This window comes from Symphalangus syndactylus, chromosome 12, assembly GCF_028878055.3.
Source record: "Symphalangus syndactylus isolate Jambi chromosome 12, NHGRI_mSymSyn1-v2.1_pri, whole genome shotgun sequence".
Classification (NCBI taxonomy): Eukaryota; Metazoa; Chordata; class Mammalia; order Primates; family Hylobatidae; genus Symphalangus; species Symphalangus syndactylus.
Genome location: NC_072441.2, coordinates 135,619,368 through 135,634,989, shown reverse-complemented (window position 1 = coordinate 135,634,989; position 15,622 = coordinate 135,619,368). Strand labels below are relative to the sequence as shown.

Genomic DNA, 15,622 nt, shown 5'->3' with positions numbered 1-15,622 from the left:
TAACCTGAAAACAAAATCAAGTGTTCTTCACCCTCTACTCATGTCTAGATGCAGAAAAACCTGGGGAAGTGCTCAGACTCTCTCATCAACAGCCTAGAGGGTTCATGTGCCCTCAGAGTGGAGACTGTATCTTCTAAGCACTACTCAATGTCCTTAACAAAATAACCTTTGAAAAATTCCCTAGAACTTTTCAGAAGTATTCTGGAAGAACCCAGTTTCCCTTCTTGACCTTCCTTTCTAGACCTGCCTCTACCAATTACCCCTACAGCCTCTTCCTCCTACAACGTCCTCTACTTCCTGTTCCAGACTACTGTGCTGAACAACCCAGTTATTGAAATATCTCCTGGGTGGCAGGCAAACGTCTGTGTTCCAGCAGGTTGTTTAGCTGTTTCTTCCTCCTGGATGTCAGACGTGATCAGTTTGTAGGAATATTTTGTATTTTCTTCTTCTTCCCTTTAAACTCAATTTGCTCCTAGTAAGATTTTTTTTTTTAATTGCCTACAGTGGAGTTTTCCATCTTCAACACTGTTAAGGTTTGGGGCTGAATAATTCTTTGTTGTGGGGGCTGTCCCGTGCATTACAGGGTGTTCAGCCACATCCATGGTTTCTACCCACTTGATGCCAGTGGCACAAACACCACCCCAACTTTTGACAATCAAAATATCTCTAGGTATTGTCAAGTGTTTCCTGAGGGACAAAATCACCTCTGGTAAAGAACTACTAGTCTAAAAAATATTGAAAATCCAAGAACAATATTGTCCTGGCCCCAACCCCCCAAAAATGAGATTATACAGTTTTTTTCCCACATATACAATATCTTCCAACTTATAAATTTGTAAATATAAATATTTTGTAAATGTTGTATCCTAAGCCAGAAGTATATAAAGTAACAAGAGTAAAACTAATTTAAAACCTTCACAACTATATTTTCTCTGTCTTCATGGTTTCCTGTGTGAATCTTATTTGTTTCTTCCAAATTATCCTGCTTTCCAGTCAATGTGGTAATCAAAATATTGTGCTCCAAGCATAATATTTTGAATGCCACATAATCTGTGTTTGAATTGGAAAGAAAAACTTCCGATGACTTTCTCAGTACTCCCCATGACATGCACTGGCTCTCCAGCACCTATATAAAAAGGTGTCACTGGACAACAGAATCCCCTAAAAGGGCATTTCCCTACAAAATCAGAAAAAAGCGTAGCCAATGCGTCCCCGGCCCAACTCCAAACAGTCACACCCCCAACCCCATCTCTGTGTAACCACAGGAAGGCAGCATCCTCTCACACACAAAATGCTCCAGCCCTACAGCTCCCAGTTCCAATTCTGTATTTAAGACTTGGAGTCAGAAAGACTTACTGGTGCAGGCTCCATCTCACTGCCACCTCCTTCATCTCTGAGTGAAGGAAGAATACTCGATTCCCAACCTGACCAAGAAGTGCAACGAGAGGTTAAATGAGCCAGTGTCACAAGCTGCAACACCCACTGGGAAATACTGCAATTTTTCTCTATTAGGCAGAGGGTTTCCCACCATATTTAAATGGTACACTCTCTTCTTTTTTTTTTTTTTTTTTTGAGACAGAGTCTTGCTCTGTCGCCCAGGCTGGAGTGCAGTGGCGCGATCTCGGCTCACTGCAAGCTCCGCCTCCCGGGTTCACGCCATTCTCCTGCCTCAGCCTCTCCGAGTAGCTGGGACTACAGGCGCCCGCCACCACGCCCAGCTAATTTTTTGTATTTTTAGTAGAGACGGGGTTTCACCGTGGTCTCGATCTCCTGACCTCGTGATCCGCCCGCCTCGGCCTCCCAGAGTGCTGGGATTACAAGCGTGAGCCACCGCGCCTGGCCACTCTCTTCTTAAGGAATCTGTTTTTGGTCTGCATAGGTCTTGCATTAGCCACAGTCTACAATACAGCTTTGGGGGCTACGCGCTCAAAACTGTGTCTCCTCTCCACCCCACTGGATTTCCTAGCTCCAATCAGTGGCTCTCCCAAGCTTCTATCCTCTTATTGCCCTCCTCCCCCGCCATTCCCCTGGGAATGTCGTCTTGTTCCTCCTCTCTCTTGCTTATGGACAGGCAGTTGCTGGGTGCAGGGATTTTGCCTTCCGGGGTCCATTCCTTCCTGGACCCATTTCATGCCACTTCTGGTCTCAGCCTGGATCCCCTCATCCTAGATTCTGGCCACGGCCTCCTAACTGGTCTCCCTGGTTTGGCTTTTCTCCTGTAACGTAGCTTTCACTCTGACAGTGGATAGTCTTTCAAGAGTACAAGCTAGAACAGCCAGAAGCCTTCTGTGGTTTCCCATTCCCTAGCACCAGATACAATCCTATCTTCTTTGGTGCACAGTTTGTGAAGCACACCAAATGTTTGACCCTGGAGGTGTCCAAGCAGAAGCAGGACGAGCACTGAGTGGGACAGGTGCCCGTATGCAGAGGGATTTATCCACTGGATAGATGGTGGAGGGAGATGGGAGGAAGGAGTTAAACTAAATGACTTTTAGTTTCCTTTCAAGCCTGACTTCCCATGATTCTGGGAACTCTTTGGTCTGCCATGCAGGTCCTACCATCATCTGAGCCCTGAAAAGTGATGCCTCCTGCAAAGTGATGCCAGGCGGTCCCCTATAATGCTCCTTACATGGTCCTGCACATGGTTACCCCACCTCTATAGGATGACTTCTTTTAATTGTCTTGTTTTTTTTTTTTTAATTGCAAAAGTAACACTCCTTGGTGCAACAAAATAAAACAATACTGAAGTATTAACATGAAGTCCTCAACCACTGCACTTCCATGGGTAGCCACTGGTTTCAGCAGAATATATGCCCTCCTAGTCCTTTCCTATGACACACACTCCATTCACTTGACACCTGGTCTTATGCTGTGCCTTAGGAAGAAGGATATTTAATTCTTATCTGCATTGACTTATCTCTCCAGTTCCCTAGGGTAGTAGGGATAGTTAGTTAATCTGCTTCAATTGCTGTTATTCCACCAATGAGGAATTGAAAGGGAAGGAGATAAGGTTTCTTGCTCAAAATCACAGATTAGCTGGTGGCAGAGTTAAGACCAGAACAAGAACTCCTAACTCAATGTTTGCTGTTACACTGTAAAGTGCTCTTCTCCTCCCCACCATGCAAAATATCATATTGTACAGACAGCACGTAGAAATAATTGCCTCTTGCAAGCGTAGGGGCAGGATAGTCCAGTGGTTAAGAACTTGGACTTTGAACTCAGGCTGCCTAGGTTAGAATCTGGCTGTCATTTACTTAACTATGTGACCTGAGTCAAGCAACTGGGCCTCAATTTCATCATCCCTTCCTTATAGGACTGTTGCAAAATTAGTAGCTTAATATCTGTAAACCCCTCAAAACAGTATGTATGTTAATAAAACATGCTATCCTACCTCTAATGTAACACCCAAAATACAATAAATATCTTCCTTATTAAAACATAGGCTGGCAAATCAAAACCAAATCTTGTTAGCTCTGAATTTTGTCTAAAAATAAATTAGCATGGGTGAAAACTCACACAATATTAGTCCAAAGCAGGTTTAAGTGACACAAGAACTGTAATCATTACTACAGGAAGGAATGACCTCATAAAGACCTCATACATCAGAAGCATTGTAACATTTACTGCACCAAATAATAAATTTTTTAAAAAATCTTAACAGCCTCTATCAGTAATTATCTAAGTAAAGTGGGCTGCAAATCTGTTAGAGAACTGTGTTTGCCATGATAATATTTCTAGTAAATTGCTGCTTCTATACCAAACTACCGGTGTTGCAGAACCGGCATGCTAATAGAAAGATTATTATAGAAACACTATTAAAATGAATCAGGTATTATTGAAGATTCAACACTACAACAGCGCCTGACTACAAGAGATTTCAAGCTGTATTGCTTAACGGGCAGATAAAAGTGCTAATTAAGTCCACTCTTAGAGGTTATCCCTAGGCAGGACTGTACACTCAAGTAGCAAGAGGTCTTCAGACTAAATGAGGAAGCAGTAATGCCAACCCAGCTGGATACAGCCCTGCTGGGAAGATGGGGAGAGAATGGGAAGAGCCAAGGTTTTCCGCACACAAAGGTAACCTGATAAAGCAGACAAGTATCCAAACTTATTTGAACCTCAGTGTTTTCCTTAACTGCTTCATCAGCAACACTTCTGATTCCTCCTTTCTTGAGTGAAGAAAACCAAATAACCCACCATAAACTGAAGACCCTCAATAAACGGCACAATCAGTGGGAGGCAGAGAAAGCCATGCCATTATTACCAAAGCCTCCTCGAGCAACCAGAAGACATGGAATCTCTCTCTCATCTTGGCCAAAAGCATCTCTCCACACAACCAGAGCCTAGAGCTCTCAGAGGTTTTTAAAGAGTTGTCAGACTGAAGACATTTCGTTCCAGGATCTATTTAGCTTTCCCACCTTGTTAATTAGCTAATTAGGGATGGGAAAGCAACTCACCAATACAAAGTGTCAGGAAAATGCTAAGTAAATTTGTCCAACTGGTCTAAATGTCAATGCTAAATTAAGAAAGGGGGCAAGCGCGAGAGACTGAGCCGTCCCCAGACTGCTGCAATCCAGAGCTCGCTAACGTAGAGACGGAGAGACCCGGGCGCCCTGCAGCAGCAGCCTCCCGGCCCAGAGCCGGGCTGTCGGCAGGACTTCTGGAAGGGAAACCTGGACCAGGGCCACCCCGGGCACAGGGAACGCGGCTGGCGAGGCGCATCCTCGCCGCTCAGTCTCCGTCTCCCCGCATCTCTCCGTCGTCAACAAACCCTGACCACAAAGTGAAACTTTCCCGGCCCCCGCTGTCGCGCCGGGTCTCTGCCCTTTGCCTGGGAGCGCGTTGCGGGGACAGGTGTGGGGCCGGGGCTGAGGAGGGGCCCCCGCCCCAGGGCCTGAGGTTGTGTAATCGTCCCGGGAAGCGGGGCTCGGGACAGCTCCCCGCGCCAGAGCTGCGGAGGCCAGACGGGGAACCCCAGCTGTGGGGTCCGGCGCCCAGAGGCGTTGGGGGGATGGGGAGGGCTCTCGTCCCGCCCCCTGGGACCGCCCCCGGGCGCAGTGGGGAGCTGCGGCGCTGACACGGCCCGGAGAGGGCGCCCGCGCGGCAGACCAAGCCCGAGGAGGGGGGCACGATGGCTAGGCAGCCACGGCCAGCCTTACCTGCACGCCGGGCCGGGGCGGCGGGAGGCGGCTCGGGATGCCGGGGTGGCGGGCGGCGGGCGGCAGCGCTGGCAGCCACCCGGGCCACGGCATGAGAGGAGCCGCGGCGCGGCGGCGGGCGCGGGACTGACAGCCCCAGGCCCCGCCTCCAGACCCCGGGCCCCGCCCCCTTCCTGGCTGCGCGGCTCGCCCCGCCTCCTCCGCCCACCGCCGGGGTCAAACTCGGTCCATCGGCTCGGAGGGCGGGGATGCTCGCTTTCGATTGGCCCCAAAGGTGCTCGCCCCGCCTACTCCCCGCCCCTTCCTTGGCAGGGAAGCGGCGCGTGCGCGGTGGCTGCGGAGGGTAGCGGTTGCGCTGAGCGCTGGCGTTCCTGGTCCCCGACCGCTAGTACCCGGGCATCGTTTTTTCATCCCGGGCCGCTGGGACCCCGGGATGACCTAAGGAACAAGGATTCAGACGCAGACTCCACGGTGAATTGGCCTTATTCACCTGTGAACGAACGTCCAGGAGAAAACCAAACCCGAATGGGCCAGGCGCTAACCACAGGAGACCCCAAAACTGTGATCTGCATCAGAAAACGAACCAGCCAATCGGTTCCCGGCTCTGCCGGGTCTAGGGGTGCTTTATTCAAGCGCTGGGTTCGCTCCCTGGTCAGCAAGTATGAGGTATTTACAGAGGGTCTAGAAGATGTGAAGAGAGATTAGCCCGCATTTAGGGCTGTGCCAAACAGAGAGTGAGTGATGCTGAAGAAAGTGGCCGCCTCTGCTCCAGCCCTCCCTCCTCCTCCCCATCCCCTGGCTCTCCCACCTCTCCCTCCGCACCGGCTCCCTACCCTCAGCCTGTAAACAATATCGGGTCTCGCCCAACAAAAATCAATGGAGACCCAGCAATTCCACTCAAGAGAACTAGAAACATGTCTATACTAAAACTTGTACACAAATGTTCATAGCAGTGTATTCAGAAGGCCAAAAAAGGAAACTACTGAATGTCCATCGACTGACAAATGGATAAGTAAATTATGGTCTATCCATACAACGGAATAGTATTCTGCCATAAAAAATAATGAGGCCGGGCGCGGTGGCTCACGCCTGTAATCCCAGCACTTTGGGAGGCCGAGGCGGGCGGATCACAAAGTCAGGAGATCGAGACCATCTTGGCTAACACAGTGAAACCCCGTCTCTACTAAAAAAATACAAAAAATTAGCAGGGCGTGTTGGCGAGTGCCTGTAGTCCCAGCTAAGTGGGAGGCTGAGGCAGGAGAATGGCGTGAACCCGAGAGGCAGAGCTTGCAGTGAGCCAAGATCGCACCACTGCACTCCAGCCTGGGCAACAGAGCGAGACTCCGTCTCAAAAAAAGAAAGAAATTCTGTTACTTGCTACAACATGAACCTTGAAAATACTATAGCGCTCAATGAAAGAAACCAGTCACAAAAACCCACATAGTGTATATGATTCTATTTATATGAAATGTCCACAATAGGCAAATCCATAGAGACAGTAGACTAATGGTTGCCAGGGACTGGGAGGAGGGGGGAATGAGGAGTGACTGCTTAATGAGTACAAAGCCTCTTTGGGAGGTGATTAAAATGTTAAGGATTTAGATGGTGGTGATGACTGTACAACTTTGTGAATATAAAAAAAAACCACAGAATTGTATAAAAGGGTGAATTTTATGGTATGTGAATGATATTTTAATTTAAACCAAAAATCCAAATGACCAAAAATTTCAAAAAATTAGAAAAAAAAAACCTCTCTTGGCACTGTATGCCCTCCAAGTTACCATGCAGTTAACCAGCCCTTCTCATCCAAGATTCTTGCAAGGGTAGCCCACACGTTTTTACTCCCACTTATACATTAGCTCCCTAGAATGTGCCTTCTGCCTGCACCAGAGCTCAAATCTGCTTTCTCCTTGAAATTTTATCCTGTGGCTTTCTACGACCCTGCACATTCCTGGTTCTCCTCCTCCTTCCATTCTTTGTCTTTTGATCTTATTTTCTTGGCAAATCTATTTTAATCTTTTCAAAGATCAAAACTTATTTTGATCTCTTCTGTGGCTTCTTCCAGAATCCTTCCTAGGTTATATCATCCATGCCTATGAGTTCAGTTCAGTTACTATGCTTCAAATTCTAGCCTCCACCTGATGTCCCATAGTGTTCTTAAACTTGGCGTGTCATAAGCAATTTGACATCTCCCCTTCCCCATCCTCTATCTTCTCTCCAGTAATAATATCTGCTACCACATTCTAAGACCCGGGAATCATCCTTGATTCTGCCCTCTTCCTTCTCCTAAAGTCAATCACCAATTTTTATCTCATAAGTATTCATAAATCCCACAATACTACCACAGCCCTCGTCCCTATCTCCACTGTCTTTTGACTTTTAATTCCCTTCGTCTTTAGTGCCCTTCAGATCTAGTTTCCACACAGCTGTTGAAGTGGACACCCATTACTTCAGCCAGTGTAGCTCTTTCTTAGGGTAACATGACGCTGATTTTCTTTCAGGAACTCACTCCAAGAGATATGGATTTGGGGAGACTGCCAGTGAAGATGATGACTTTACCTGGCCCAGGCCAGGTGTGCCCCCAAGCTGGAGCACTATGACATCTTTCATCTGGAATTTGAATCCTAGGTAGAATAACGCTGGAGGCAGTTGGCCACGATACTTCCCAACCAAGGGGACTTGCAGTTGATTCCTGCCATGTAGGTCCTGGGAAATTCCTTAAGAGCCTGGATTCTTCAAATTTTTATTGGGTTTTCTGAAGGAGCCCATATCTCTCCAATGCACTCGCTTGTAGGAACTTAATTAGAATTATCTTCAACCAAAGAATCTGATACAGAAATGTGTCTAAGACTCAAACCACATCTTTACTGAAAACTCATTAGAGGCACTCCATCACCTACAGGAAAGACACCAAGCTCCATAATACAAGCCCCAAGACCCTCCATTACTCTGTTCCAGGCTGCCTATCTGCACCTTCTCACCCTACTCCTTACCTTGCCCTTACATCTCTGCCCTTTTGAATTATTTGAGGTTTCACATAGCCTACGAGGTTTCATGCCTCAATACTCATGAGTCCCCTGTGTAGAACCCCTCCCTGCTCCCATCCAGCCCACTTGAGAAAGCCTTCCCTGGCTCTTCCCTGATCCCAACATTCTGCCTTCCTCTGTGTTCTCAAGGCACCTGATTTTCCCACCCCCTCACTCACTGTCATGGTATTTCACGTACCTGCTTTGTTATCTGCCTCTCCCACCAAACATGGAGTTCCTCGAGGGCTGTGCCTTCTTTTCTGTTTCTCTGCCTCCATAATTCCTGAGTAAGAGAAAGGGATCCCAATACAGGATATTAACAAATCCTTTGATCAGAGAGATGAAAATCCAGGCTGGAGGCAACTCATATAGACTATCAAAAAAATTTATTCCTGTGCTGAAAAACATTCCAGAACACTGCCAAGACCCTAGTAAGACTGGCAGACACTTATTTAAATGATAGCTCTCATTCTCTAAAATCTGAATTTCTCATGAAAGCCTTCATGCTTTAATGAGATTCAAAATTAACTCAGACAATTGTCTTCATCACTGTGACTCAATGGCAAAGTGTGTTTCTGTACATATTTTTGTACATATTTGAAGAATAAACAGAATGTAAGCAAGCAAATCCATGGTTCTGTTTGGATGCCTATTGTGAAATATGTACCTTAAGTGGAATTATATAACCATCCATTTGCAAACGTTGAGTGAGGAGAGCTGCATTTCAGTCACAGCTTAGCCATGACCAGCAGCTTGACCTTGGATAAGTCATTGCCCTTGGACACCTGCTGTCAGCCTCCCAGTATCTATTTCTTTATTCTCCCACCATTGGAACCCCCCCACCCCAAAATCTGGGAAACCACTTTTTCTCCATTCTAACCTATATGGTATTGTGGTTGTTCACCTGACCCCAGACTCCAGGAGTTGGGCCTGACCGTCTTAAAGCCATTGTTTCTATCTCATGGGCCTGGCTACAGAAGTTAGTTCAAGGGCAGTCATGAAACCCAATCGGAGCAAAGGGATTTGAAACACACTTGCAAAGGGCTTCTGGCAAAGAAAAGATTCCTCTGCCTGTTGTAGATCCTACCAATGATAGATTGATGATAGATCAATGATAATGCAGCCACGTGTGACCACTGGGATAGAGATAAGATTGCCAGGCAGTGAAGGAATACTGAGGAAAGCAGAATGGGAAAGAAGCAGGACGTTGGTTATACTGCTGGGCAGTGAACAACTGGGTCAAACAACAACTGAAGCTGATAGACCTCTATACGCTTCAGTTATGTGAACCAATCAATTCCCTTTGTTGTTGGAATTTAGTTTTCTGTCTATACCATAAACAGTTCTAACAGTAACAATCTCTCTGGGCCTCCATTTTTCATAGATAAAAGTAATACGGGTAACCTCTAAGGAGGCTGCTGGAGTGCCGGGAGGAGGCCGTGGGAACACCGGTCACCTGGTCCAAGGGCCTGGGTTTGCTGCTTCCAGCCAAACACGCGCATATCAGGCCGGAGCCTTCAGACCTCACGGAAGGCATTCGCCCCAGGCCACGTGAACTTCTGATGCAGGCTGAGAACAAAAAGAAGCACCTGGACGTTCCCCGGAGCCCTCTGCTTGGTCGCGCTTCAGTGGAATTTGGGGGCCCTTGGCTGCCAGCCATGCTTGCTTGATAGCAACGGAAACCAGTTCTGCCCGACTCTTGCCACAAAAAAGCCACATCCCACTCACCTGACACCCACCCCATCAAGAGTCCATGCTGCTGGACCCTGAGGCAGGGGAGGGCTTTGTGGTCAGGCTCCATGGCCCGCCCTGGCCCTGCTCTGTCGAGGATGCGCAGGACGTCCTCTCTCCAACTGCACCATGCCCCACCAGGCTGCAGGCGAGTTCCATCCACACCAGAGATGGGTAGGCAGAGTGGTGAGGCGTTTGTAGAACTTGGATCAGAAGAGGATGTAAAAATGGCCCAGGAAAAAGACCGGGAAAGCATGGGACACTGGCGCATTGCGGTGTTCAAGTCCCACAGAACCGAGGTGAGTGGGTGTTGAAGGAAGCACCGCGGTCCCAACAGTGCGGGCAGCGCCACCTACGGCTTCGCGCTCGAACTTCGAGGACTCGCATCTGGATGCACAAAGAAGAAATCGTTCAGTTCTTCTCAGTGTTGGAAATCCCAAGAGTTGGCCTCGCAGGAGTTAGCTGAGAGGCTCTCAGAACGCCCAAGGAGAGGACAGGGCACAGGGACGTGGAGGTGTTCAAGAGCAGCCAGGAGGAAGTTAGGTCGGACTCAGGTTCCCCTGAGGCTCATATCCGTGCAGCCCCGGACCCCTGTGACCCGCCCGGGGCCGCCCGGAGCTACCCTGGCATCGTGAAGCAGGCAGGCGCAGGATACGGGGCCACGAGGAGCATGGCGGCCTCTGCACCACCGAGCTGCTTGGTGGGGGGCGTGGGGGAACCTCAGCTACTGTCTCTCCGGAATGTACGACCACAAATATGGCGACAGTGAGGTCACAGGGCATAGCACCACCGGCCACTGCCTCTGCATGAGGGGCTGCCATGCAAAGCGACCAAGAGCGACATTTACAACCTCTTCTCTCCTCCCAACTGGTGAGAGTCCACATTGAGATGGGCCCAGATGGAAGAGTGACAGGCAAAGCAGATGTTGAGTTTGCTACTCAGGAAGAAGCAGTGGCAGCTACGTCCAGAGACAGGGTCAGCATGCGGCACAGATACATAGAACTATTCCTGAATTTGACAACAGGGGCCAGCAATGGGACGTACAGCAGTCAGGGTATGCGAGGCATGGGCGTGACCACCTACAGTGGCCTGGAAAGCCGGTCAGTGAGCGTCTGTGATGGGGCCGGCCACAGCGGGCAGAACAGCATGGGTGAACAGGACTCGTTTTGTTAGCAACCTTTGAGTTATTTCAATCAAATTTTCATAGGCTGCCAACAAGCAGTGAAGAGTAGTTATAATGGAGGAAGCTGTGGGACCCATTTTGCACCAAGAGTTTGTGAAATCTGGATTTAAAAATTACCTCTTTAGGCCAGGCCCAGTGGCTCAGGCCTGTAATCCCAGCACTTCGGGAGGCCTAGGTGGGTGGATCACTTGAGGCCAGGAGTTCACAACCAGCCTGGCCAGCATGGTGAAACCCCTTCTCTACTAAAAATACAAAAATTAGCCGGGCGAGGTGGCTGGCGCCTGTTATCCCAGCTACTCGGGAGGCTGAAGCACAAGAATCACTTGAACCCAGGAGGCAGAGGTTGCAGTGAGCCAAGATGCACCACTGCATACCAGCCTGGGCCACAGAGTGAGACCCTGTCTCAAAAAAAAAAAAATATATATATATATATATACATATATATATATATATATACACACACCTCTTCAGTGTTTTCTCATGCAAAATTTTCTTCTAGCATGTGATATTGAGTAAACTAAAACTTTTCAGTTTTTCTCAACATTTTGTTAGTATACTTCAGAGCGAAGTTATCCAAGTTTAAGTATGTTACACGTGGACCTTTTACACCACATCACAGTGAACACACCGGGGAGATGTGCTTTTTTGGAAAACTCAAAGGTATCAGCTCCCTGATTCAAAGAAATGTTTCTCATGTTTGTTCATTCTAATTTATATTTTCATTTAAGATCCTTTAGGTTAAGTTGAAGCTTTTTAAAACCAAGTTTTGAAAATTGAGACACAATACTAGTACTGGAGGAACTGGTGAGGCCTTGACTTAAAACTTTCTTTGTACTGTGATTTCCTTTTGGGTGTATTTCGCTAAGTGAAACTTGTTAAATTTTTTGTTAACTAAATTTTTTTCTTAAAATGAAGACTTTTTCACAATGACTGGCACAGATTATCTACTCAGCAAAAGATAGCGAAATCACTGAGTGGTTCAAGATAATTCTTTTTGATCTTAATGTATTTAAGTGTCAATTTAAAAATAGTTTCATACATTAAATCTATGATCTCCCTTATATTCTAATAATGAGGCTAAATAAAAGTCTAATAAAAATATTTAAAAAAAGAATTCTGCCAGTTCTCACATCCTATGTGTCTTTCTGAAGGGTAAATACACTCATGAAAATTTAAATGTATTGTCTTTTACCATTAAGCACTAAGGAAAGTAGGACTGCCCAGTTTAACCCAACAAAAGAAAGCTAAGACTAGAAATGCAAAGAGAAATCCTTCATCTTTGTCCTGTACTAGGAGTTACCCTGATCTCCACCTCCCCTGCTAGCCCCCTATACTTCAGCCACTTATTCCTCTACTCTGAGAATAGTTGGGGGTAGGGGATAGTAATCTGGAAAGGAACCTTATAAAGTGGCCCTATTTTAGAAGACTTTGGATTCAGTCGCAGACACTATTCTTGCTGATGCCCCTTGTTGGCCTTGGACCCCTTGCTCAGGTTCTGACCTCTTCTACCCAAACTCTTTGACATAAGTCTTCCCAGATCACTCTCCTCCGCCTTCTCTCCCTCCCCATATCTGACCCCTGGATTATATATTTAGCTTGGCTTCATGCCCTCATGTCTGCATTCCCAGCCCTGACCACCTTCAATCAGTTGAAAGTGGTGATATATTAGTCAGGCAACTCCAAAGCACAGATTAGTTTATCTGTAGCAACAGGGCCTAAAGGAAGAAGTCCAGGGATGGTTATTTAGTGGAGCAGAGTCACTTAATAAAAGGCATTAAGCACCTTAGAAGCCTGAAGGTTTGAGCAAATTGTTTTATACACTGCACTTGCAATTATGTGTGAAAGTTTTCACATACCTGGCTTCCTAGATACATAGCCTTTTAAAAATAACGCATTTGGAAATGCAATTTAATCAACTTCCTAATTTGAAAAAGCATTATCTAGGTCCCTGACAGATATTGTGTTGGAACACTGGGGCCATACCTGAAGTTACTGGGACCTCAGGGAAGAGTTGATATGGAAAAAATCCTGGTTGGAAATAGTTTTTCTAGAAATAGTTAGAAATTAAAAAATTAACTAGCATGCTGCTAGTTAACTTTGTTCTTTCCTCTGGCCTTGCAAGATTCATGGGAAAAGACCTTCAGCACTGTTGTGATTGAATCATTTCACATTTTATGACCAGATAACCTTTGCATATAGAGATGACTAGGACAATAGTCCCATTCTTGAGGAGCTCAGGAGTAAAAGGACACTACATCAGTCAGGTCCAACAGGAAACAGAGCTCACCCCATTTAACTCAATGAGATCTCAATCAAGGGAGGACTTAGAGAAGTGTGGGCAGAGCTGGTGGGGCATCCAGATACCAACAACAGCAGAGAACCATTACCATCCCTAATAATGAAGAGATAAGCAGAGGGAACAGGAGAGTTGGAACCATGGAGGAGGGGCTCCCTCAGGAGCTGCAGTTAGACAAAGATCTGGCTTCTACCAGAGGGGAGGCTTCAAGGCTAGAACCATGGGAGAAACTGCCTTGACCTCTCTTGCTTCCCATTCTCTAATACCCTGCAAGTGCATATCACCCACTAACTCAGACAGATAACCCACTAGCAAGGGAGTCCGGATGACAGTCTGTAAGGATCAGCCTCCTGGGGGAAGAACTAAGGCAGATGTAGATAACGGATATGGCAGCATAAACAAAGAATAATCAAACCAGAACGCCCCATTTTCCACCCAGGTCCCATTTTTTCCCCTTCATTTAAATGGTGAGAATCCCATCCCAAACACAAGGAGACACAAGAGTCATCAGCCAGTGTGTTATTACTGGTGACATCATTTCAAATGTACTCTCACCTGGACCCTAAATTTTGAGGTTGGCTACCATTAGCATTCTTAATGTAAAATAGTATGGAGAAGGGGAGGGAAGGATGAGATAATTGGCATAAAATAAGTATGGCTGCTACGGTCTCCCCTTCTGTAGTCTTTCATGAGGCCGGAGCAAATAATCACCGCTTCCGTTTATTCCGTGATCACTTTATCCTCTACCAAACACTTACCACCTTATCTTGAGAAGGTCTCAGATCCAAACCTTCATCCCCAAATAGCTGAGCCCTTACTAGTCCTCTCTGCAGTGGGCGGTCAGTTTCCCACTGACCTTCATTATTGGACATGGAAGTCCTGGTAAGTGACCCCAAAAATCCTCTGAGTTTAAAATATAGTCTTCCCAGCCCTATTGCATGGCAGCAACCCACTTTCTTCTTGGTACTCAATATAGTGATCCATCCTCTTCCTGTTAGTTCAATGGTGTGAGTTCCAAAATGGCCAAAGACAGGCTCAGCTTCCAGTTCCTTAGTGGGAACATTCCTCCCTTAGGGATATTCAGGCTCAAAATCATGGAGATGGAAAGCAAAAGTTCTATTAAGTGGAGTATTAGCTGTGATAGTTACAAGGGTCACTCCTAATTCTTCCGTGTTTCCTAGCCCACAGTTCGTGCGATGAAGGAGACAGGACCAGATATTGACTGCTGGTTTAAAGTATACACTAATCCTACCGGTGAGCTCAAGCTTTGCATGGTGTCATATCCCAGTTGGCCTACTGAACCCTCACTACAGACACCTTAGAAGCCCTGTGTTGAAGATGACAGCGCTGCAGTCAATCTTTGTCCTTGGATGACAATGTGGAGCACAGCGGCCCACCAGTCTAAAACACTCATTTTGGAATTGTTATGTACGAGAGAAATGCACCCCTATCTAATTTAAGCTATTCTACTTTACTGTCTCCTGGTTACATTATTTTAACATTGCCCTAATTAAGACAGCCATCTTGGCTGTTAGCATAGCCCTAACTTATGCTTTTTCTGGTTAAGCTGTGAGGAGTGTGGGTTGGGGTGGAGGGTGGAGAGAGGAGAAGGCATCTGGTCTTATAATCTGGGCTTAAATATGCTGATTTGCTGCAGAGTCCCCGCTGGGCAACCCTGTGCTCTAGAAAACCAACCCATACCTTGATTCCAAGCGCTGCTCTTCCTCAGTGTCCTCCCTCTATGGGGATTCTTAGTGTCTTTCCCATGGTTTTTCAGATTCCTCCCTCTTCTGTGGTTCCCTCTCCCTTCTGAGGCATTGTCAGGGAAGGGTTGAGTAACTGGTGCTGGTTCCCCATCCTGCGCTGAGATGAGGCCGTGGAGGGCCCGTAGCAGGGGGAGAAGTAGGAATTCTAGGAAGGCAGCTATATATTATTATCACTTCATTCCTATGACATTTCCAGAATAGGTAAATCCATAGAGACAGGATGCAGATTCACAGTTTCCAGGGCCTAAGGGGTGGCAGGAATAGAGGGTGACTGCTTAATAGGTAGGGGTTTTCATTGGGGGATAGTAAGAATGTTCTGGAATAAAACAGTGGTGATGGTCGCACAGCCTTGTAAGAGTACTAAATGCCGCTGAATTGTTTACTCTAAAATGACCAAAATGGTGAATTTTATGTTATACAAATTTATCACAATAAAAAAACAGTAAAGTGGTTGGATTTCA

The 15,622-nt window shown here is 46.7% G+C and overlaps 1 protein-coding gene and 1 pseudogene across 1 annotated transcript in view; one reads left to right on the top strand and one right to left on the bottom strand.

Moving 5' to 3' along the window:
• HIVEP3 (HIVEP zinc finger 3) overlaps nucleotides 1–5,323 on the bottom strand; it is a 527,761-nt gene extending 522,438 nt beyond the window's left edge. Inside the window, exon 1 of the mRNA XM_063625158.1 lies at nucleotides 5,160–5,323. The gene's annotated coding sequence lies outside the window, so the exon portion shown is untranslated. The remainder of the gene's footprint in view (nucleotides 1–5,159) is intronic.
• Nucleotides 5,324–5,499: 176 nt separating this feature from the next.
• LOC129468900 (heterogeneous nuclear ribonucleoprotein F-like) lies at nucleotides 5,500–11,194 on the top strand (annotated as a pseudogene).
• The last annotated feature ends 4,428 nt before the right edge of the window (nucleotides 11,195–15,622 follow it).